This window comes from Chiloscyllium plagiosum, unplaced genomic scaffold (genome assembly GCF_037043375.1).
Source record: "Chiloscyllium plagiosum isolate Xiang-an unplaced genomic scaffold, Cpla_swu_hap1 HiC_scaffold_24, whole genome shotgun sequence".
Classification (NCBI taxonomy): Eukaryota; Metazoa; Chordata; class Chondrichthyes; order Orectolobiformes; family Hemiscylliidae; genus Chiloscyllium; species Chiloscyllium plagiosum.
Genome location: NW_028270162.1, coordinates 36,997,141 through 37,020,355, shown reverse-complemented (window position 1 = coordinate 37,020,355; position 23,215 = coordinate 36,997,141). Strand labels below are relative to the sequence as shown.

Below are 23,215 nucleotides of genomic sequence, written 5' to 3'. Positions count from 1 at the left end.
CCTTGCCCTTCAGCTTAGGTCTGACTTAAAACTTTGCTCCAAGTTTTTCTTTTCTGTTTCACATGATAAAAAAAATTCTGAAAAGGTACCTCCATTAATTTGCAAGGTTTACTCATCTTGCCTTGAGCTTACCTTCATAATTCAATGCTCTGATAATAAGCCTCACAGATATTCTCTGGATTTATCAAGGGGCTTTTAAATTTCTTGTTTGTCTTACCAGCTGAAACCAAATGCACAAAGCAATTGACCAGAGAAACTATGCTGATTCAATAGGATGCTTAGTCAGAACTTACTGATTTGACAATGTATTTCACTATTTTAAATTTAGTCTGCAAAGGTTCTGCCCAGTTGCTATGAGTATATTACACTATAAACTAGTAACAGGGGAAACTTGATAATCTAGAGAGGACATAATGGTCCTACAGCATAGGAACCTGTTCAAAGTCAACCCATACTGACAAAACAAAAACCATGTGTCAGCAGTAATGTTCATGTGCAAAATAAATCTGATTAGTTTTCATCCAGTTGCTAGAAGGGAAGAGTTAAAGCTGAAATCAATTTTCAATTTCCGTTAGGGAGGCACAGTTTGGTTGGCAGCTTGGAAACAAAATGTGATTTCCAAGGTTGGGTTTAAGTACAGGAAGCTTTTCTGTATCAAATTATGCTATAACTGACATTGAAATTCTTGCAAACAATAAACTCGCATGAAAGTAAATAAAACTTGGGGTGACCTACATACTTTGGAAGAATTACAATTTTAATAAAACACTTCCATGCCAGTACCAGATTTTTTTTGGAAAAAAGCAGGTTTATACACAGTTGAGAATAGTTTTAAGAGTTTAACATCATGATTTTAAGTTGCAATGAAAGAAATTTGTAAATTTACAATCCACCTCCGGTTTACTAGCAAGTAAAACTTCTTTATGGATATTCGATAAAATAATCACATAATTACCTGCTTTCACATACACACTCAAATTTGAGAGTAACTATCTTGTTTTAATAATTGAATCTGTCAGAATTCATGACTTATTCAGTAACATGCAAATTGAAGAATATGTGCTATAACAAATATACTTCAGAGACTTAAACCAAGTTAATTTGAACTGTGAAGAAATGGGGAGAGAAATGGGTACATATTTTAAGAAATGACTGAAATTCATAATTTTATTCAAGGATTACACATGATTGCCAGCATGTTTGGATAGTAGCTTCCATTATCCACACTGACCAAAATATGGTTAGTTATGACCACCATACACATGCAAATTTTAAACATTATCTGTTGTAATAAATACTTTTAACCATCCAGTCTAAGACGCATTTTCCTCTGCCAAGTTTTCAAATTTATTGAATATAAATGGCATTCATGATGAATTTCATGGCCATCAATTCAATCCTCTTCTCTACCACATGCTTTTAAAAAGGTGTAGTATAAAGAGAATGTAGAGACTGGAATTTGGTGAAAATGAGAATTCTATGGAAGATAACCTGTATCATATCAAAACAAAATTTTAGATTGGATTCAGATTAGAATTTCAAAAGTTGTAAAACAAACTTGCAAATTGGCTAACAGAAACTACCCATTAGTGGTAGTACACACATACTGTTAATGAGCTATCAGTGTTTACCTGAATAAGTGCTAATTATTCAGTAGGAAACTTGGTCATGGATCATATAGGTTCATAACAGTAAACAGTATTTGATGGAGAATGGTTGCAAAACAGGCTGTGTATACAGGTATTCCTGATGAAGGGTTTTTGCCCGAAACATCGATTTTACTACTCCTCAGATGCTGCCGGAACTGCTGTGCTTTTCCAGCACCACTCTAACCTACACTCTGGTTTCCAGCATCTGCAGTCATTATTTTTACCAAGAAGTAGCTGCATTTAGCTTCCAATATGTGCTGTCATTTGAAATTTTAAAATTGCTGTTTAATGTTGCAATATTTAATGTGTCAATGAGTAGAAAAATAAAAACTTAAACTAAAATGTAAACATGAATAGTTCAGACATCCAAATCAGAATCAATCAAAATAAATGTCTCGTTAAATGGTCACCCAGCTCTAATGGAGGTCGATACCAGCACTCATTTCAGTGATCACAGAACCATTCTTTAACAAAATTCGTTCTGGACTCTAATCCTTAAGTTTGTGCAAAACCTCAGCTAGACTGAGAACCTATACAGGGGAACCTTAATAGATTAAAGACACAACTTCAGTTCTAGTTCTTATGAGAAACAGCTGGTTCAGTTACCACTGATTGCAGTAAAAGGCTTGGGCCCAAGCTTCATGGGGCAAAATTGGTCGAGAAAGATTCTGCTCAAGTGGCTCACTTGACTTTTTTTCTTCTAAAAAATGGCTGGCTGAGTGAAGTCCTAATTAAATACCAGACGTCTTCCAGAAAGGTCTGGGGCCATCAAAGGAGCCAAGGCCAACTTTTACATTGACGAGGAAGCAATTTCACAATCCTACAAGGCCCACCTAGGGCCATTTACCTTAAACACAAAAGTAATGGCAGAAATCAGAAGATTGGGAAATGAAGGAATCACCAAAATTTGTGGAATGGACAGTACCAGTTATATTGATTGTGAAGCCCAATGGGTCATTTTGCCTTTTGTGGGGATTTTAAACCAATGGTAAACTGTTTTCACAGTTGGATAATTACCCAATCCTTTGCAGAGATGCAGGGAGCTGCCCTTCACTAATCTGGACATGAACCATCCGTACTTCAAATTGTGGTTAGATGAGGATTCCCAGAAGTATGCTACAATTAATACCCACCACCATCTGGGAGGCCAAGTAGCAAGTGCATTGAGCTGCTTCCTACTGGCAGATGCATCACCAGTGGTACTGTCACTGGAAGAGTCTGTAATGGTTTTACATTTTCAGGACATGTTTCCAGTCACAGCTGACAATTTCAGACTTTGAACACAGAAAGATCTGGTCCTGGCAAAACTGAAACTGTTGGTAGTGATGGGTGAAACTAAAGATCAGTCAGAACAAGAATTGAATCCCTTTTGGACCTGGAGAGACCAGATCACAGAGGATAACATAATTACAGGGAGCAAGAGTGTTTGTCCCAGGCAAAGGTTGCTGCCAGATACTGGCTGAACACCACCAGGGTCATCCCAGGGAGGCTTCCAAATGAAGATGTTAGTGAGAGGTTATGTCTAGTGGCCAGGATTGGATGCAAACATAGCTGCAATGGTGGGGCAGTGCCAACAAGGCTGAAAATTACATGCTGCCCCATATTTGTGGAAATAGCCAAGGTAAACCTTGGACTTGGTTTGACGTCAACTATGCAGGCCAATTAATTGATTCAGTATTCTTAGTATTGTGGATGCCCACAGTGGTTCTGGGTAATCCAAGATGGAAGATGGGAAAAAATTCTGGCTGTAACAGGTACTCCTCTTTTTTTTTGAGATATTTTTGGTGTTGGAAGTGATTTCCTCGAATTCCAGGAACAGCAATTACTGTTTTATATGCTGTTGACTTTTTTTTCTCCAAAGTTCCAAAACAACGTCAAAACAATATTACTTTTAAATGTGAGAGGAGCAGAAAAATGAAGGACACGGTGAGGTCAGTGCAGGAGAGAGAGAGAGAGAGAGAGAGAGAGAGAGAGAGAGAGAGAGAGAGAGAAAGAAAGAAACCCACATTGCTAACTGACACAGCACCAAACCTGCGCAGTTATTGCCTTTGCTGTTTAAATTAATGTATCAGTGGACATCGGAGTGCGCCTGGGAAAATTAACAAACAGTGAAATTCACAAGTGATCTTGGAGGAACCCGTTTGGGAGAGGTCACAGCACAGAAACAGATAAGTGGATATTTTAAGCGTGGCCTTACAAAAAGTCTGCAGTAGAACAGTAGAAAGTGCGTTCTTTCTGGATTATGTTTTATTGAGCTGTCTCTTGATTAAACTTAAAATACAGGCCATAAGTACTAATTTAATCTGGAGCACTTTTTTTTGTAGGGGAATACAATAGTGTTATTTTGTGGGTCTATAAATTCAAAGAAGCAAAAATGGCCTTTAATAAAGTGATATGCTCTTCTTTCGAATGTGGGAGTTTACGGAGAGTTTACGGGTTACTGAGGATTTTATCTGAAATAAATGCCATTGGTTGTGAATCCTATCAGATCAAATGGATTGGTTGGAGAGACAATTAGAGACAATAAGGAATTTACAAGAGCAAGGGGGATTTGTGATGGATGGCAGTTACAGGAAGGGGGGCAAGTGGCAGATACAGTCACAAAGGAGGGTTAATTCCAGGAGAGGTAGGCAGTTAGTGCAAGAGTCTTCTGTGGCTATTCCCATTTCAAACAAGTATGCTGTTTTTGGAAAATGCAGGGTGGGATGGATTTTCAGGAGAACGTAGCACTAACAGCCCGGTTTCTGGTATTGCATGAGAGCCAGTCTCAATGAGGGCTATGTCAGGTTCCAAAAGATCAATTGTGTTAGGGGACTCTCTAGTCCGAGGTACAGATTTTATTTGTGGCCAGCAGTGATAAATCAGAATGGTGTGTTGCTTCCCTGGTGCCAGGATCAAGGATGTCTCAGAGAGGGTGCAGAATGTTCTCAAGGGGGAAAGGGGCCAGCAGGAGGTCATCGTCCACATTGGAATCAACGAGATAGGAAGGGAAAAAGTTGAGATTCTGAAGGGAGATTAGGGAGTTAGGCAGGAATTTAAAAAGGAGGTCCTCGAGAGTAATATCTGGATTACTCCTAGTGCTACGAGCAGATGAATGCATGGCTGAGGAGCTGGTGTATGGGAGAAGGATTCACATTTTTGGATCATTGGAAGCTCTTTTGGGGTAGAAGTGACCTGTACAAGAAGGACGGATTGCACCTAAATTGGAAGAGGATGAATATAATAGCAGGGAGATTTGCTGGAGCTGCTTGGACTGGTACAATTGAGAACAAAGGCGAATCAAACAGTCGGGGCAGGCAGGGACAAAGTGGGATTTATAAATTAAACTGCATTTAAAAGGCATCTGGATGGGTATATGAATAGGAAGGGTTTCGAGGGATATGGGCCAGGTTCTGTCAGGTGGGACGAGATTGGTTTGGGAATATCTGGTCGGTATAGATGAGTTGGACCAAAGGGTCTGTTTCCATGCTGCACATCTCTATGACTCAATAACTGTATTTATTTCAATGCAAGAGGCCTAACAGGGAAGGCAGATGAACTCATGGCATGGTTAGGAACATGGAACTGGGATATCATAGCAATCACAGAAACATGGCTCAGGGATGACAGGACGGTAGCTTAATGTTCCAGGATACAAATGCTACAGGAAGGATGGAAAGGGGTGCAAGAGAGCAGGGGGGGTGGCGTTTTTGATAAGGGATAGCATTACAGCTGTATTTGGGGAGGATATTCCTGAGAACACATCCAGGGAAGTTATTTGGGTGGAATGGAGAAATAAGAAAAGGATGATCACCTACTGGGATTGTATTATACACCCCCTAATAGTCAGCAGGAAATTTGAGAAACAAATTTGTAAGGACATCTCAATTATCTGTAAGAATAATAGGGTGGTTATGGTAGGGGATTTTAACTTTCCAAACATAGACTGGGACATCCATAGTGTTAAGAGTTTGGATAGAGAGGAATTTGTGTGTACAAAAAATTTTCTGATTCAGTATGTGGATGTACGTACTGGAGAAGGTGCAAAACTACTCTTGGGGAATAAGGCAGGGCAGGTAACTGAGGGGTCAATGGGGGAGTATTTTGGGGCCAGAGACCATAATTCTATTCGTTTTAAAATAGTGATGGAAAAGAATAGACCAGATTTAAAAGTTGAAGTTCTAAATTGGAGAAAGGCCAATTTTGATGGTATTAGGCAAGAACTTGCAAAAGCTGACTGGGGGCAGATGTTCGCAGGTAAAGGGACGGCTGGAAAATGGGAAGCCTTCAGAAATGAGATAATGAGAATCCAGAGACAGTATATTTCTGTTAGTGTGAAAGAAAAGGCTGGTAGGTATAGGGAATGCTGGATGACTAAAGAATTTGCAGGTTTGGTTTAAAAAAAGGAAGCATATGTCAGGTATCGACAGGATAAAGCGAGTGAATCCTTAAAGTATAAAGGCAGTAGGAGTATACTTGCGAGAAATCAGGAGGGCATAAAGGGGACACAAGATAGCTTTGGCAAATAGAGTTAAGGAGAATCCAAAGGGTTTTTACAAATAAGGACAAAATGGTAACTAGGGAGAGAATAGGGCCCCTCAAAGATCAGCAAGGCAGCCGATGTGTGGAACTGCAGGAGATGGGGCGATACTAAATGAATATTTTGCATCAATATTTACTGTGGAAAAGGACATGGAAGATATAGAATATAGGGAAATAGATGGTGACATCTTAATGTTCATATTACAGAGGAGGAAGTTCTGGATGTCTTGAAACACATAAATGTGGATAAATCCCCAGGACCTGATCAGGTGTACTAGAACTCTGTGGGAAGCTAGGGAAGTGATTGCTGGGCCTCTTACTGAGATATTTGGATCATCAATACCTCACGGGTGAGGTGCCGGAAGACTGGAGGTTGGCTAATGTGGTGCCACTGTTTACGAAAGTTGGTAAGGACAAGCTAGGGAGCTATAGACCAGTGAGCTGACATCTCTGGTGGGTAAGCTGTTGGAGGAAATGTTGAGGGACAGAATGTACATGTAGTTGGAAAGGCAAGGACTGATCAGGGATAGTCAACATGGCTTTGTGCATGGGAAATCATGTCTCACAAACTTGATTGAGTTTTTTGAAGAAGAAACAAAGAGGATTGAGGGCAGAGAGGTAGATGTGATGTATATGGACTTCAGTAAGGTGTTCGACAAGGCTCCCCATGGGAGATTGGTTAGCAAGGTTTGATCTCATGGAATACAGGGAGAACTAGCCATTTGGATACAAAACTGGCTCAAAGGTAGAAGACAGAGAGTGGTGGTGGAGGGTTGTTTTTTATACTGGGGACTTGTGACCAGTGGAGTGCCATAAGGATAGGTGCTGAGTCCACTAATTTTCATAATTTATATAAATGATTTGGATGAAGGGCTTTTGCCCGAAACGTCGATTTCGCTGCTCCTTGGATGCTGCCTGAACTGCTGTGCTCTTCCAGCACCACTAATCCAGTAAATGATTTGGATGTCAGCATAAGAGGTATAGTTAGTAGGTTTGCAGATGACACCAAAATTGGAGGTGTAGTGGTCAGCAAAGAAGGTTACCTCAAATTACAACGGGATCTTGATCAGACGGGCCAATGGGCTAAGAAGTGGCAGGTGGAGTTTAATTCAGAAAATGCGAGGTGCTGCATTTTGGGAAAGCAAATCAGCAGGACTTATACACTTAATGGTAAGGTCCTGGACAGTGTTGCTGAACAAAAAGACCTTGGAGTGCAGGTTTGTAGCTCCTTAAAAGTGGAGTCGCAGGTAGATAGGATAGTGAAGAAGGCATTTGGTATGCTTTCCTTTATTGGTCAGAGTATTGCGTACAGAGTTGGGAGGTCATGTTGCGGCTGTACAGGACATTCGTTTGGCCATTGTTAGAGTATTGCCTGTAATTCTGGTCTCCTTCCTATCGGAAGGATGTTGTGAAACTTAAAAGGGTTCAGAAAAGATTTACAAGGATATTGCTAGGGTTGGAGGATTTGAGCTATAGGGAGAGATTGATTAGGCGAGGGCTATTTTCCCTGGAGCGTCGGAGGTTGATGGGTAACCTTGTAGAGGTTCATAAAATCATGAGGGACCATGGATAGGACAAATAGACAAGGTCTTTTCTTTGGGGTGGGGGAGTCCAGAACTGGAGGGCATAGGTTTAGGGTGAGAGGGGAAAGATATAAAGGAGACCTAAGGGGCAATATTTTCACGCAGAGGGTTGTACATGTATGGAATGAGCTGCCAGAGGAAGTGGTGGAGGTTAGTACAATTGCAACATTTTAAAAGACATCTGGATGGGTATATAAATAGGAAGGGTTTGGAAGGATATGGGTTGGCAGATGGGACTAGATTGGATTGGCATATCTGGTCGGCATGGACAAGTTGGACCGAAGGGTCTGTTTCCGTGCTGTACATCTCTGACTCTGTGTGCATGGAGTTCATTCGTCAAACACAGGGATGACAATAGGAAAACAGCATCCTTTGCAATACATGGACTCCCGGAAGTGTTGGTCACAGATAACAACAGGCTATCGTTTACCAGCGGGGAATTTGAATATTTCTGAAAGGAGAATTGTATTCATCATTATATAGACATCCATCATCCAATACTCTGGCAGAAAGATCAATGCAAACTTTGAAGGCAGGCTAAAAGAAACAGCCTATAACTTCACTGTAAACCAAACAGGCTCAGTTCTTATTTGATTATAGGACAACCCCTCATGCAACCACAGGGATAGCTCCAGAGTTGCCAATAGGGAGAAGACTCAGCAACAGCTTAATGCATTCCTGGAAGATCAGATTTAAGATCACCATTGCTGGACACAAGACTCCGCATTTAGTGTAGAAACCACATCAGGGAATGGCCCTGCATGGCTAAAGAGGCATGATCGACATGAGGTCAGGTCTAGTAATATATAAAAGTTTGGGTAGGTGTGATAGACCTGAACAAGCATGTGGACCAAATGAATGTTGCAAACTCTCAAACTGTATGGGAGCAAAACATGCCCAGCTCCTCAACAGCCCATGGGTTCTGCCTTTCCAAGCATTGAAGGTACCTCTGAATCTGAAATGGACATTGATGGATGTCGCCATCTCGATGCTGTTCCTCCCTGAAGACGAGAATGAATTTTTTCCCAAGAAACTCCAGGCACAAAGGTGAGCTGCTGTGCTTTACATGCTACCTTTATCACAGGCAGAAGTGAAGGTACCTGACTGGGTGCTAAAACAACCCAGGAGTAGCTACAAAAGATAAACAACCAGCTTATGTCCTCTGACTCAAGGAGGAATGTAGTGATTTGTAACAAGTCAGGTTAGCCTCCTAGAAATTAGTTTGCTGACTAACTGGACCAGACCAGATTAACAACCCCAATCAATCAGGGATCCCTGGCTGACAGATAAGAACAGGAATGTCCGCAGGGAGTGGAGTGTATTATTTTTCCCCCTCCAACTCTATTTTGATTTAATCCCTGCCCTCCCCTTCACTGTCTGATCATGCAGCATTGCCTTCTGAGAAGGGCATTGCTTGTCACTGGCCACTCAGGTATTTAACATTAAGATTTACACACTTGTTTTTCGCTGTGTCCAACACCTGCACACATGTGACATGAGTGTTTGGGAAATATAAGCAGGTGGTGGAGTGAAGGGGAGAAGAAGGAAAAAAAACACAGGAATGTCAGACATCCTGTGTCGCTAACACTTAGCTTCTAAAGTGTGACTTGGTAACTGGATACCAGTCTCTGGAGTTATTTCACTCTCTCTTGCATATAATCAAAACAATCATTTCTCACTTTAAGTAGTGGTTGCATTCCTAAACATTATGACTAAAAGTGAAAGAACTTTTAGTGAATCAGGTTCTTATGAGAACCTATGTTCAAACCAGAACTAGGTTTCTTTGGACATTTCTCTCCAGATAAAACAGGCTAAAGTTGAAATGTTGTATCTTACATGTACAACACTGCACACTCCTTGCTGAAATAATTTGCAAAGCAAAATGCACCTATAATTCTAGCAAATATAATATTTGTAAAAATACGCTCAATGTGGTACTAGTAGATTAACCAACTCCTATCTCGTGGCAGACAGTGGACAGTACAGGCAGCAGCAGGTGTTCCTGGACAACTTGCACTGATCAACTTCTGCCATTATTTGGAAACCATGAGTTCAGTTCAGGAGAGGATCCCAAAAGTGAGGGAAGTATAGACCCTAAGGAATAAGGTAACAGTGAGAGGTGAAGCTTCAAGGGAGGCAACACCAAAGAGACTTGGGTGAATAGGAGGCCAAACAAAAGGGGGGGAGGGAAACAATGCCAGGAGAGAAGTAAAATCAGGAGACAAAGCTGGGGTGAGGTATTAGCAGCGCTGGTGAAAGTGGCATTGGAAAGGTAATGTGTGTAGTCAAGCCACAGAATGGGAAATCTGTGCCAAGCAATATTAATGCAACTGGCATCAGTGAATAGACATATTGGCATTACTTTCATAATACGTACAATGAAGCAACATTAGTGAATCAATGTTAAGCAGACCTTAATGTAGCCTTAATGAGGAAGAAGACAATGTAGGGTTGACAGGAAGAGATGGGGCAGGGGTATGCATGACTAGAATGGCAAATGACACCTTTTTAAGAATCAAGAGGTTTGATAGTATGTTTCCAACAGGTTCCAGGTAAGCATTATGTCAAACTGACTTGAAAACCTTATTGCATATGGAATGGATGGATCCATTTGTTTTGATCCATGTTTGGATATGGTCAGCTCATCATGGAGAAGGCATCCATCTAGCAACCAACTAGAAAATGACTAAAATATTCTAGGGTCTCTTCAGCTTTAATTGACCTACATTAGGAAAACCAAACAGCACAACTGTTAGGAAATAATTAGAGGTCAAAATAAAAAGACTTTTTTTACTGATGCTTAATGGCAGATGGATCTGGATACAGGAAGTCCCACCCTTATGACAAATTAATTTTCTCTGGTAGAGGAAAGTCTAATTACTCTTAGAGTTGTCATAAATGTTAAGCATTTAAAGAAATTACACAAAGATTCCACAAATTACTTGTTTTCTGGACCCAGGTTCACAAAATACAGATCAGACTAAGCCTGTATTTATTACAAGTAATTATTCTCTAGCTACAGGTAAACACTTTTTTGAACTATTAGCATAAGTCTAGTTAAAATTTTAATCCCCTATAAACTCCCCTTTACACACACACTCAGGGCAAAATGGGTATCATTAACAGGGCACACTGGGAAAGCAGTTCAATGATCATTGTTCACAGGGTGGCTGAGATGATATTTATGATTTTTGCACTGCTCTGAATGCTGCTTCTCAGCCATCTCTACTCTAGATGCTTCTGCTGGTTTGTGAAACACAATTTGTTTACTGATAAAGGTTTGTGACTTATCAATTAAAACAACTGCTAAAGGAGAGAATCTGCTTTTCTTCAGGATTAAAATGGTTTATTGAACAGAATAAAGCATGTAAGCTGCTGGTGGTTTGAAGGTTTCTCTATGTTGATCACAGCCCTATGTTGTTCAATTGCCTGAGACTAACCACATAGCTGTTGATTTGCAGAAGAACTTTGGTCACTAGTCCATGGACCAGATATCAATAACAATCAACTTCTTGTTGCCAACCAAAGCTCCCTGTGTATACAACCCATTGGCTCCAGCTCATTTACACGTTACACTTCAACCAAATTTTACTTTGCTCAAAATGAATTCATGTAAAACTCTAAAACTATACATAGGGTTTATCAGCCTGATATAGCATTCGGACACAGGCAGACTTCACACCTATTGTTTAAAAAGCTGAGCTATCTTAAGAATGTAATATAAAAGTTTTAATCTAAGATTGTTTATTGTATCACATCTCCATGACACTGGACTCCTTTGGCTATAAATTCTGTGAGCATGATCTTAACCTCCACAACCACCTGATGAAGGAGCTCCAAAAGCTCGTGCTTCCAAATAACCTCGTGGACTATAACCTAGTGTTGTGATTTTTAACTTGGTTCACAACTGTATAAGTTATGCTTGCAATGAATGTCAGGTTGCTTGCTTTCAAACATTCAGTAATCCTCTACCCATCCTTAGTTCTTAAAACAGTTCTTTTCTCATCTCAGTCCACAATTTAAAAATACAGAAAAAAAGTGGCATTTATGAGATATGACTTTGTGACTTCTATTCGAAGGTAGTTAGAATGAGAAATTATCTTGAAAAACATACTAGATCCTCAGGGGATGTGAATGTTTCCTGATATAGGGAAGACTGGAATGATGGGACACAGCTTAAGTGGTCACCTTTTGGAGATGATGAGATTTTATCCTCCCTCAAAAGATAGATAATCTGGGGAATTCCCTTCTACAGAAACGAGTGGAGGTTGGGTATTAAGATTTTAATTTACACAAACACCTCTGTAGTTGACCACTGGCCACTTTAGCCCTGTTACCTGGGATGGCGGTTTTAATTCTATCCTGCATTTGTCCTCCTAAAAAGAAGATTGCACCATTCTGAGAAATGTCCCAACTTCAGCTACCTACCTCAGGAGAGGAAATTTTGGGCCTGAGTGATAAATATTTTGGCATAAATATTTTTGAATGAGCTAGGAACAAGATGAAAAGAGAATGAGAGGAAGATTGAAAGGAGAACATAGTCATAAAAGGGATTAAGAAGAAAATCTATTATGGCATTAGTAAACACAAGTGTCAGTAAGCTGCTTTTCATGGTATGCAAAGACATATTAGACATGTAATTATCCTCTCCCACAATTTCTTGCAGCAGATTGAGGTCAACTGCCAACTGTTTTGACCTCACCATTGTATTGCTAAGTAATAACATTGTAATCAATATTCCTTACAACATCAGCATGTCCTTGTTTAGAAGATATCAAACATTCTGAGTGATACATAAATGTTTGTCAGCTGTGACAACATGTGTAATAGCTTTCACTTATGTGAAGGATATTCAGGGATTCCATTAGCAAAGCTAACCACATAGCTCAAACAGAAAAAAAAAGTGTGTTGGTTATAAAACAGGACTAATAATGTGCGGTTTTGCACAATATGCTACAGGAAGGACATTGAAGCAATACTGAATGAACACTGGAGTGTTGCTGAAATTAGTATACCTGGGATACTGTGTATAGTATTGAGTGGGTTGGATAGGTTATCTGATAAGGAAAGCTCAGACAGGCTAGGCTCGTGTCTCAAGGCATTTAGAACAGTAAGAGGTGACTTAACTGAAAAATACAAGATATTGAGGGGTCTCGATAAGGTGGATGTAGAAAGGATGTTCTAGTTGTAGAATTACTGAGAACTAGGGATCACTGTCAAAACAAAAGGTTGCCTTTTTATTTAAGGGGATTTTTTTTCATAAGTAGTTGGCACTTGCTTACTCAAATCACAGTAGGAATAGTCTCTTTGAATATTTTTACACGTAGAGATAGATTCTTGATTATCCAGGGAAGAAAGTTTAATTGGGGGATAATTTTACCAAATGGGTGTGCAGGCTTAAGTGGTTACCCCTGTTCCTAATTTGAACATTGCTATGTTTTGAGAAGCAGTATAAATATGGCGGAAAATATCTAAAACATTGTGGCTGCAATTGCTAAAACAGAGGAAATTATTGGTTTGTTTGATAGATGTGTTTGAAAAGAAGCTACATCCAGCAATCCATATAAATGATATGTAGGGCAACAGCAAAAGAAACAATTCCACACACAGGCCTCTGAGGCAACAGAATACACGACCAGAGTTCCAGATTAACTGTAAGAGGGTGAAACTCTGTCATCATTTAGGATGTTGGCTACTTGAAAACAAGGAATACTTGCCTTCATTCCAACATGGACTGGTTGGATTAAATCAAAAGATCTGTTTCTATGGTATAATTTCTTCAGAAATGCTATGAGATCGCAGTATCAAAGTACTCTCAGCCTATGATTTAGCAAACAAACTTCAAAGACAGAATAATTAAAAAGTTTGCTGCAGGGTAATTCTCCAGTTGAATAAGAAGGAATTTGCACAATAAGCACAAAATGGATTCACGTAGCATGATTACAGATTGAAACAAATATTTTGGTTAACTGAAGATTCTTAGCCACAAAACTCAGTTTTGTTAAGAAAAATAAATGTAGTGAAGTTATTTAAGGTCAAAAGACATTTGCTAATCTATCTAGCTGAACTTGAACAATATTAAACACAAGGTAAGGCTTAACGCATGTTTCAAAATAAAATTCAAATTCCAATTACTTTGGATACATATAACTGTCTAGCTATTGATTGCTGCCTTTTTTACATTTTAAATCTACTAAAGAGGTTGAAAGTTGTGGAATAAGAAAAAACTGTCACTGAGTAGTTATCATTTGCCTCTATATGGGCATTTCTAACTCCTTTGGCAAAACTTGGCAGGAGGACAACCACATGCAGTTTTGAACAAGATTTCCATTTAACAGAATAGATGAAAGGTTTAACAGCTGTTAATAAATTTTAAAAATGCACTAAATCAAGATCACCACATCAAACTTGACCAAGGTAGTGTTGAAAATACAGTAAAGCACTATTAAGAGTCAAATTTAATAGACAAAAGCAGGAAAAGTTTACTGGGGTTTGGAGAGGATTGGCGAAGATGGTGCATTTGCTCCCAGGCAATCTTTGAACAAAACCATGACAGGGAGTTGACTGTACACTACACATCTTCCCTGATGGAATGCGACACATAGATTCACTATGCATAATAGGATCAAGTCTTTAGAAAGGATGTGGCAAAAGATCTTAGTTGCAGATCTTAAATAGAGGGACATGTGAAATTTATTTTAAGGTCTACTGAGACAAAATTACATAGTGCAGACTCCTTGATGCTGTATTTTTGTTTTTACAGAAACATAATATAGATCTAAAAACAATGACAGAGATTTATGACACCTCTTTTAATGCCATAAAATTCCCCAAAGTTCCTCATTGTAGAAGTGGCATTAACTTTGCCATTGAGTCCAAAGAAGACAAGTCGAGGGTGGATGTCCAAAACATTTTGTCAAAAAAGGCAGGTTTCAAGGAACATCTGAGAGAATGTAGAATGATCTCATTGAAGCACATAGGATTCTTAAGGGGTTTGACAGCGAAAAATGGTGAGAGGATGTTTGCCCTTGTGGGAGAGCCTAGCACCACAGGGCACAGTTTCAGAAAGAGGGTTTAAACTGACATGAAGTGGAATCTCTTTTCTCAAAGAAGACAGTTTTTAGAACTGCTTGCCACAGAGTTGTGTGGCAGAGTCCTTGTACATATTTAAAGCTGTTTTAGAAATTTGTGATCAGTAGGGAATAAAGGGTTATGGGGAATGTGCAGGGAAGTGGACATGAGGAATATCAGATCAGCAATGCTCCACTATTCACTTGGAACAGGCTACTCCTCCTTATTTCTTATGGTCTTAAGGTAAGTTTTTAGAAATGGAATTCCTGGGCAGCTGAAGACACATCAGTATTGCATGTCAGACAAGTTGTCTAATAATTTAGACTTGAGCAGTTGAGAGGTGGTGGTGAGGTAGAGAAGAATATTTTGAGTATAAATGTGAAAGCTGACCAAGCAGCAATATGCATTGAGAAATGGGCGAAGGCCAAAGAGAAATTCTTAGATACCAAAGGAACTTATGATAACAGGTAGAGGAAACTGTTGCAACTGAAAGGCTAGCTGTAATAGCTTTTCTCTCTATATCCAGAAGGACTCTTACACACAGCAAAATGTTTTATTTTCTCATTATCAAATCAGCCTTTTATCTATTAAATACTACCAGTAAATCACCAGTGTTTCCAATTGAGTAACGTACATGCAACACCTGTTTTAAAAGTAATGCAAACTATCAAAGGGGAGGAGACTAAATCAAAATGGAGTTAGAAGAGGAGATAAAGTCTACCCTTGAGCCAATAAAGGCATTGAGTATATTGGTGGATACCATGTGCCCCCTCATCAAGGACATCGAAGAAAAGCAGACAGCCCACTGCCTCAACCTAGTCAACTTGACCAGGTCCTGGGAGAGACCCATGGCTCTTGACACTGGATGTCCAAAGATGGGATGCATATGGCTGAAGTGCAATCACAAGCACAACAAAAGATTTTTCAACTAATTGAAAAGGGGGTGCCTTCACCCACAACCCATAAATTCTTTTAAATAGAAAAGAATGGGATTCAGGTTAGTGAAGCTCCACCCAGATAGAAGATGGTGGCGAGGCATTGGAGGAGAATGGGGTGTTGCCAAAGGCTGTAGAAATATTGAGGGATTTGGAGGGAGCATTAAAATATGTCATGATTGCATGGAAAATCATGAAGTACAGTGTGTGATATTATGAAGAAAAGTTGTTTGATTCAGACAGCATGAAAACAGACCCTTTGGTCCAACTCCTCCACACCAACCAGACAACCTAATTTGACCTTGTCTCTTTGCCAGCATTTGTCCAAATCAAATTGATTTGTTCATATCATCTGGGTTTTGATTTGATTTGATTTTGTAGCAAAAAATAGGAAGGCAGATAATCTCAAAGACAGTAAATTGGAAACAGTAAGGTGCAACAAGATCTGGTGTCCTTGTACACCAGTAACTGAAAGTAAGCATGCAGATACAGCAGGCAGTGAGGAAGGTAAATGATGTGTTGGCCTTCATGGCGAAAGGGTTTGAGTACAAAAGCAAGAATGCCAAACTGCAATTATACAGGGCCTTGGTGAGACCACAGCTGAAGTACAATGTGCAGTTTTCATCTCTTTCTGAGACAGAATGTTTTGTCTAAGGAGGGAGTGTAACAAAGATTTACCAAACTGACTTCTGAAAATAACAGCACAGATGTATTAAGACAGACAGGGTTATTTAGGACTATATTCACTGGAGTTTAGAAGAACTGGGGGGGGGGGGGGAGGAATTTCACAGGAACCTTTGTAATTCTAATAGGACTAGACAGAGTAAACATGGAAGATGTTTCCAATGATTGGGGAGTCCAGAACCAAGGGTCATAGATTGAGGATACTGGGTAGGTAATTTTAGGACTGTGATAAGGAAAAATTTCTTCACCCGGAGTGGTGAGCCTGTGGCATTATCTACCATAGAAAGCAGTTAGACCAAAACATTGAATGCTTTAAAGATGGAGTTCGATATAGTTCTTAGGGATGAAGCCCATGAAGATATGGGGAGAAAGTGGGAACAGGGTACTGAGCTGGACAATCAGCCATGATGATTACTATATTTCTGGTGTGATTTTGACATGGTTTCAAGATTGAAGCACAGGAGGAATCCTGATTTGAACAGTCAAATATGAAATGCTGGGAAAAAAGGGCAGATTTGGGAAGTGACAACAATTTCAAGGAAATTTAACACACATATATGCAAACTACTAAAGAAACAAGTTGAAAAAATAATAAACTTTCATAAATAGTAATTTTGAAATGTGCAATCGATATCCATAAGCAGTTTCTAATAAGTATTGATGAGTCACAACTTCTTATAACTGAAATAAGTCTATGATCTAATTACAACTAAATTATACCATTCATTTACATATCAATAGATGAGCAAATACTATGATTGTGCCATTTAGCCAAATTCTGAACTCTTAATACCCCTCTTAACAAACTTTCAGTTTATCAGTAAGCTTCACATGGTCAGGAAGGACATATCACATCAGGAGTCAGACACAGCCCGTATATACAGTATCTTGGGAACTTTGAAGGCAGTATTAGAATCCAATGCAAAGGGGACGAGGTGTTTTTTTGCTTGCTTTTTTTTGGCTCATAATTTGCAAGATATTAACAGGATAAATTGAAATCCAAGGGTTGGGAGTTCAGCAGAAAATAAAGTGACATCACTGGAAAATTATAGGTTTGTTGGTTGTTAATAACTACTAATTTCAATATCTACTGTAGGTTACTTTCAGGTTGAAGGTAAATCAAAAGTAAAGTTTACAAGTTAGAAACAAAGAACAGTCGAATTTTTTTTTAAATTAAGAACTAAGTAAATAAAAGAAATGCTGGGCCAGGTGATGTGTTGTACCTGCATGGTGTGGGAGCTACTGGACTTCATCGTGACTACAGCTGCAGAAAATGTTGGTTTCTTGAGGAACTCCAGCTGAGAGTTGATGAGTTGGAGTTTAAGCTCTGAACACATCGAGGAGGGGGCAGTACCTAGACACTGTTTTTCAGGAGGTAGTCACACCCATTAGATTAACCACCTCAAATTCAGGGGAGTGGTCAGGACGGGAGGATGTGACTATGAATAAGGCAGCAGAGGGATCCAGGAGGTAGTGCGGAAGGAGGATGAAAGTGGGAGCTGTATAGAAGATGAGCAATCTAACCATAGCACTATAGCACAGGGAGCCATTCAAGAGGGGGAAGAAAAGAGAAATGTTGTAATAAGCAGGGATAATATAGTCAGAGGAATAGACAGTGTTCTCTGAGGCCGGGATCAAAAATCCCAAAGGCTCTGTTGCTTGTCTAGTTTCAGGATATCTCACTTCTCAGAACTTGGAGTGAAAGAGGAAAGATCCAGTTTTCATGGTCCACATAGAGACCAATGATATAGGGTAGAAAAAGGTAGGAGGTTCTGCTGAGGAAATATGAGCAACTTGGGGATAAATTGAAAAGCAGAACTAAAAAGTGGTAATCTTCAAATTACTATCTGAGTTGTGAGCTAATTGGTACAGGGCCAACAAAATTCAAAAGGTAAATGTGTGATTCAAAGAAACTAGTTTGAATTTATGGGACATTGGTACCAGGAAAGAGCCATTCTGATGGACTGGGCTTCATCTGAATCTTGGTGGGACCATAGTCCTGACATATTGCATAACCAGGGCTATGGATAGGGCTTTAAACTAAATAGTGGGGTGATAAGTTCAGCTGCATGAAAAACTGTAAAATGAAAGGAAATAATGTGCGAATGTCATATTGTACCAAAGAATCATAAGTGTAGGGAAACTTGATAACAGAACAAACCTAAAGGCTTTGTATTACAACATACAAAGCATTTGGAATAAGGTGGATAAATTGATGGTGCAAACCAAGGTAAATTGAGATCACACGGACTTTACTAACCTTTGCTGAGCCCTCCCCCTTAACTTTTTAAAGTTTCCAGAACAAGTAATAGGACAGAGAATGGAAAGGGTCAGGAATCTAATTTCAGGCAAAACAGATAAGGGGACAACTATGAGAAGGCAATGCGATCAACATAGGACTGAGGGCATTGCACTTAAATGAATGTAGCATATGAAACAAGGTAAATGAGATGTGTAGCGCAGATTGAAACTGGCAGATATGATGTGGGCATCACAGAGATGTGGCTGCAAGAGGATCAGGTTGGAAACTAAATATAAAAGGATACATTTCATATTAAAAGGACAAGCAGATGGGTTGGGGGGGGGCATTGATGCGTTAGTAAGAAATGACATTAAATCAATAGCAAGATTATAGGATTGAAAGGTGCAGAATCTCTGAGTGTAGTTCAGGAACCGCAAAGGAAAAAGGACCCTGATGGGAGTTATAGACAGGTTTCCAACCGGTAGACAGGATGTGGGGCAGAAAATAAATCAGGAGATAGAAAAGGCATGTAAGAAAGGCACTGTTACAGTAATCGCAGGGAAGACCTTAAGTATGCAGTTAGGCTGGGAAAATCAGGTTGGTAGTGGATCCCAAGAAAACAAATCCATAGAATATCTAAGAGATATTTATTTGGAGCATCTTGTGGTAAAGCCCAATGGGAACAGGTAACTCTGGATTTGGTGACTGTGTGTAATAGGCAGACTTGATTAGGGAACTTAATGTGAAAGAACCCTAAGGGACAGTGACCATAATATAAAGAATTCCTACCTATATGAAGATTCCTACCTATTTGTCATTCCCTAAACTCCAATGAGACTGCTAATTTAGTTCAGATGCACGATACTCAAGATAACCATAAGATCATAAAACATAGGAGCAGAAGTAGACCCATTGAGTCCACTCTACTATTCAATGTAATAATGGCTTATCTGACAGCCCTCAATTCCACTTTTCTGCCTTATTCCCAGAAACCTAGATTCGCTTAGTGGTTAGAAATTTGTGTATTTCAGTCTTGTATATACTTAACAACCAAACCTCTAATTCCACAGATTCCATACTTTCTACAAAAAAAACATTTATTTATCCTTGATTCCTCTGTGATGAAGATGCAAGAAGATCGCCAGAAAATAGCAATACAGTCATATGATTACAAGATTTATGTTGCTTTGTTTAAGGTAATTATAGAAATCTTCCTTTATATCAAACAAAAATTGACATTTTAGCTGGGAAAAAGGCTGCGTAACTTTGTTAAATATGAGTTCACTTTCAGCTAGTCATCTCTCCCCATTCAATCTTGGGATTGTAATATATTTATCTTTTTCTCATACTGACTAAACTACCTGTTTTGTAATTTTTATTATTTAACCATTTCTTTAATCTCTGTATATTTGGTGATTTATTCTCCATTTCCTGCAAAATGTAACACCCTTCATAATTATATCAAGGTTGACTAAAAGGACAATATGGTCATACAATGTAGTTCTAAAGAAAAGTATTTAAAGAGACCGCTTTACGAAATTCAATCAATTTTATTATTTGCCTTTTAGTCTATCACCCAAGTACAAGATCTGAATTTTAAAACTATTCTTTCTAGTGTCAATTCCTGCCTTCACAGCCTCCAATTCATGGATGAAAGCAGGAGTTCAGTTGTGGAGAAGGGAAGTACAGTAGATTTATTGACACAAATTTGCTGCCAAATTAATAACATGTTTAATGCACAGTATGTTATTATTGGGTAAATTGTCCAGCAGCAGACAGCCATAAAGACATACTTTGAATTTTAAGACATCATAATTTTCTGAAAGATTAATCTCAAAAATCTGAAAACTTGACAAATTGTGGTATTTTACTTTAATTGCCAACAAAATTTGCTGCAAGCTGTTAGGTTGGGAAATAATGGAATATTTAGTTTTTTTTTAAAAATGCTGAAACTTATGATCCTGCATTGACCTCTGTCATGCAGACTGAGAAAACTAAACTGTGGAGTTTCTCTTTTGCAGATAGTAAAATATTTCTAAAGATTTCTAAAAGTTTAAATTTTAAAAAAATCTATCTCTTTCTTTCTGCTTCTTTTCAACCCTCTCTTTATTTCTACATCTAATAATGTAACTTTAATTCACAATACTTTTTTTTTAAATGCTGTTTCTTTCTCAAACCTTAAATCTTATTGTTTATGCAAAGAGACTTTTGGTTTCATTGTTAACTTAATGACACTATTTTCTTTGTCACTCCACTGTCAGCTCACACCTTCAGAAATTTATAACAAACTATTTCTCAAAATTAAAAGTCTGGGAAAATGTCTAACAAATGGAGGCCTGCTATTAGATGTCTCACTCTGGAAAATTGTGAGTCATTAAATATGTTGAACTTGCTTTACCAAAATGATGGAACTGAGGACAACTTCATCACAGGGACACATGCAACAGAAAGGAAAAGTAAAACTCAAAATGGATAAGACATCCAGATCAAACGGTATTCACCGTAGACTACTGGAAGTGGTCTAAGCAAAATTAATAGGCTATAATTATATCTTTTCAATCTTCTTAAAAGACAAATTCTGCTGTGGAAGAGAAAACTTGGTCAAGAAAGAAGAAAAAGAAAACTACAATTCAGAAGCATAAAGGACAACATTGTCTGAATCTATAATTTGAAATAAATCTACTGATCATTAAAAACGAATTGACAGCAAACGATCTTTTGACAAATTTACACCAGTTTTTTTTTCCAAAGAAGTTGCAGAATAGATAGGAAAAGGGAATGCCATAGATGTATAAATATGAAATTTCAGAAGTTTCACAAAAGAATTCCAGAAAGATTCAGATGTAACATATGCGTTTGTGCGTAGTCACTTGTAACAAGATTATTACTGCTCACGGCAAGAACCTCATCATGAATTCTTTTAACATGGGGAAACATTTGCATTGGAGCTACCAATGGAGCACACAATTTTTGCTGACTATAAAACTCTCCCATTCTAATTGTGTGCCAGAGCATATCAAAAGGGTTTACAGATTGGTGATCTACCTGTTTGACCTTTGTTATGACATTACTTCATCAAATCTGGAAGTGGTCTGGCACTGCAGATTCTGGCACAGAATAGAGACACTTCCACTGTGTGCAAGACCTGCCAGGTATATGGTTTAAAAAGTGCAGTGACTTGAACAGAATGGTGCATAAAGGACAAAAAAAATGAAGCAGAGATATTGGTTGCTGCTTGAATAGAATGGTTGGAAGTGGTGTGCCCTGGAGTATATGTTGGGTCTGCTTTTGTTCTCAGGACATATTAGTTATTTAGACTTGGCAAAAGAAAGGTTTGACATCTGCATATTTGGAAACAAAGATGAAATTTAGCAAGAAGATCTGCAAGTATTCTTCCCATATTCTAGCTTGCACCAAACCCCCAATCACATACTAGCCCTGTGGTCTCTTACTTATGTTGGCTCCTGGTCCCTCAAATGCTTCAAATTGAAAATTCTTAGCTTTGTGGTCAAATCCTTTCATGACTATTTTCCCTACTTCTCTCGCCTCTTGCGATCATAAAGCCCTCTAAGAGTTCTGCATTTCTTCAACTCAACATTCTTCAGGAGACTGAAATTCCTTAGCCTCAATATTGGTAACTGCACCTTCTGTTGTCTAAGCCCTGTGCCATTGTACTAGATTCCTAAGTGTATCAGTTCCTCCTCCAAAATTAAGATACCCATTTGACCACGCAATTTGATAACACAGCCTTTGATTTAGTGTCAGTTTTTGACTTATCATCTTTTGTGAACTGTCTTGTGATATTCTTTAGATTAAGAATACAATGAAATTGTGAAATGCTGTTGTTCAGAAAGACAAAAAAGCTGATTTATGGAATAGGCAAATAGTTGGTACATGTGAATTAGACTAAATGTAAAGCAGTACATATTTAGATGGAAACCGAAGTTCAGAGTTTACATTTAATGTTAAGATACTTTTGATATTGATGACCAGAGAATAAACTTCTCCAGGATGAATCTGGAGGATAAAATGTATAATTTCTCCTACGTAGGGCCTGGAGAGGATTTTTGTGTTAATGTTGCAAAATTTCTGACTTGGACCTAGATCAACATTTGTTCACGGTGACTGTGTCAAAATCCTGCATTGTGACTGTACCCACAACACATGGAGTGCAGCACATCAAGAAGGCAGCTCACCACCTTTGCAAGGACAATTAGGGATAGGCAATAACTACTGTCCTAGCTAGCAATGTCCTTATGTCATGAAATAATTTTTTAAAGTTGTTGTTGCAATTCCTTTATTTATCTGCATTTGAGAATTTTGTACTCTTCTCCTATTTATAAAATGTTATAAGCTTACACAAAACATGGTAATCTAACAATGCTTTAAAACAACCTTGGCTCTCATAGAAAGGACAGTCAAGTCACAGCTAAGCGAAGGAAATTGTGACAGCAAGAATATATCCAGTGAAGCTCTGCTAGGTATACGCTAAGTAAGAAATAAAACTTCTTGGGAAAAATGCAATTTGCC

General features: G+C 38.7%; 1 protein-coding gene across 2 annotated transcripts in view; it reads right to left on the bottom strand.

Annotated features, from left to right (window-relative positions):
* The window catches only part of tpcn1 (two pore segment channel 1), a 102,276-nt gene that overhangs the window by 78,136 nt on the left and 925 nt on the right, over positions 1–23,215 (bottom strand). The gene's annotated exons all lie outside the window — the stretch shown is intronic.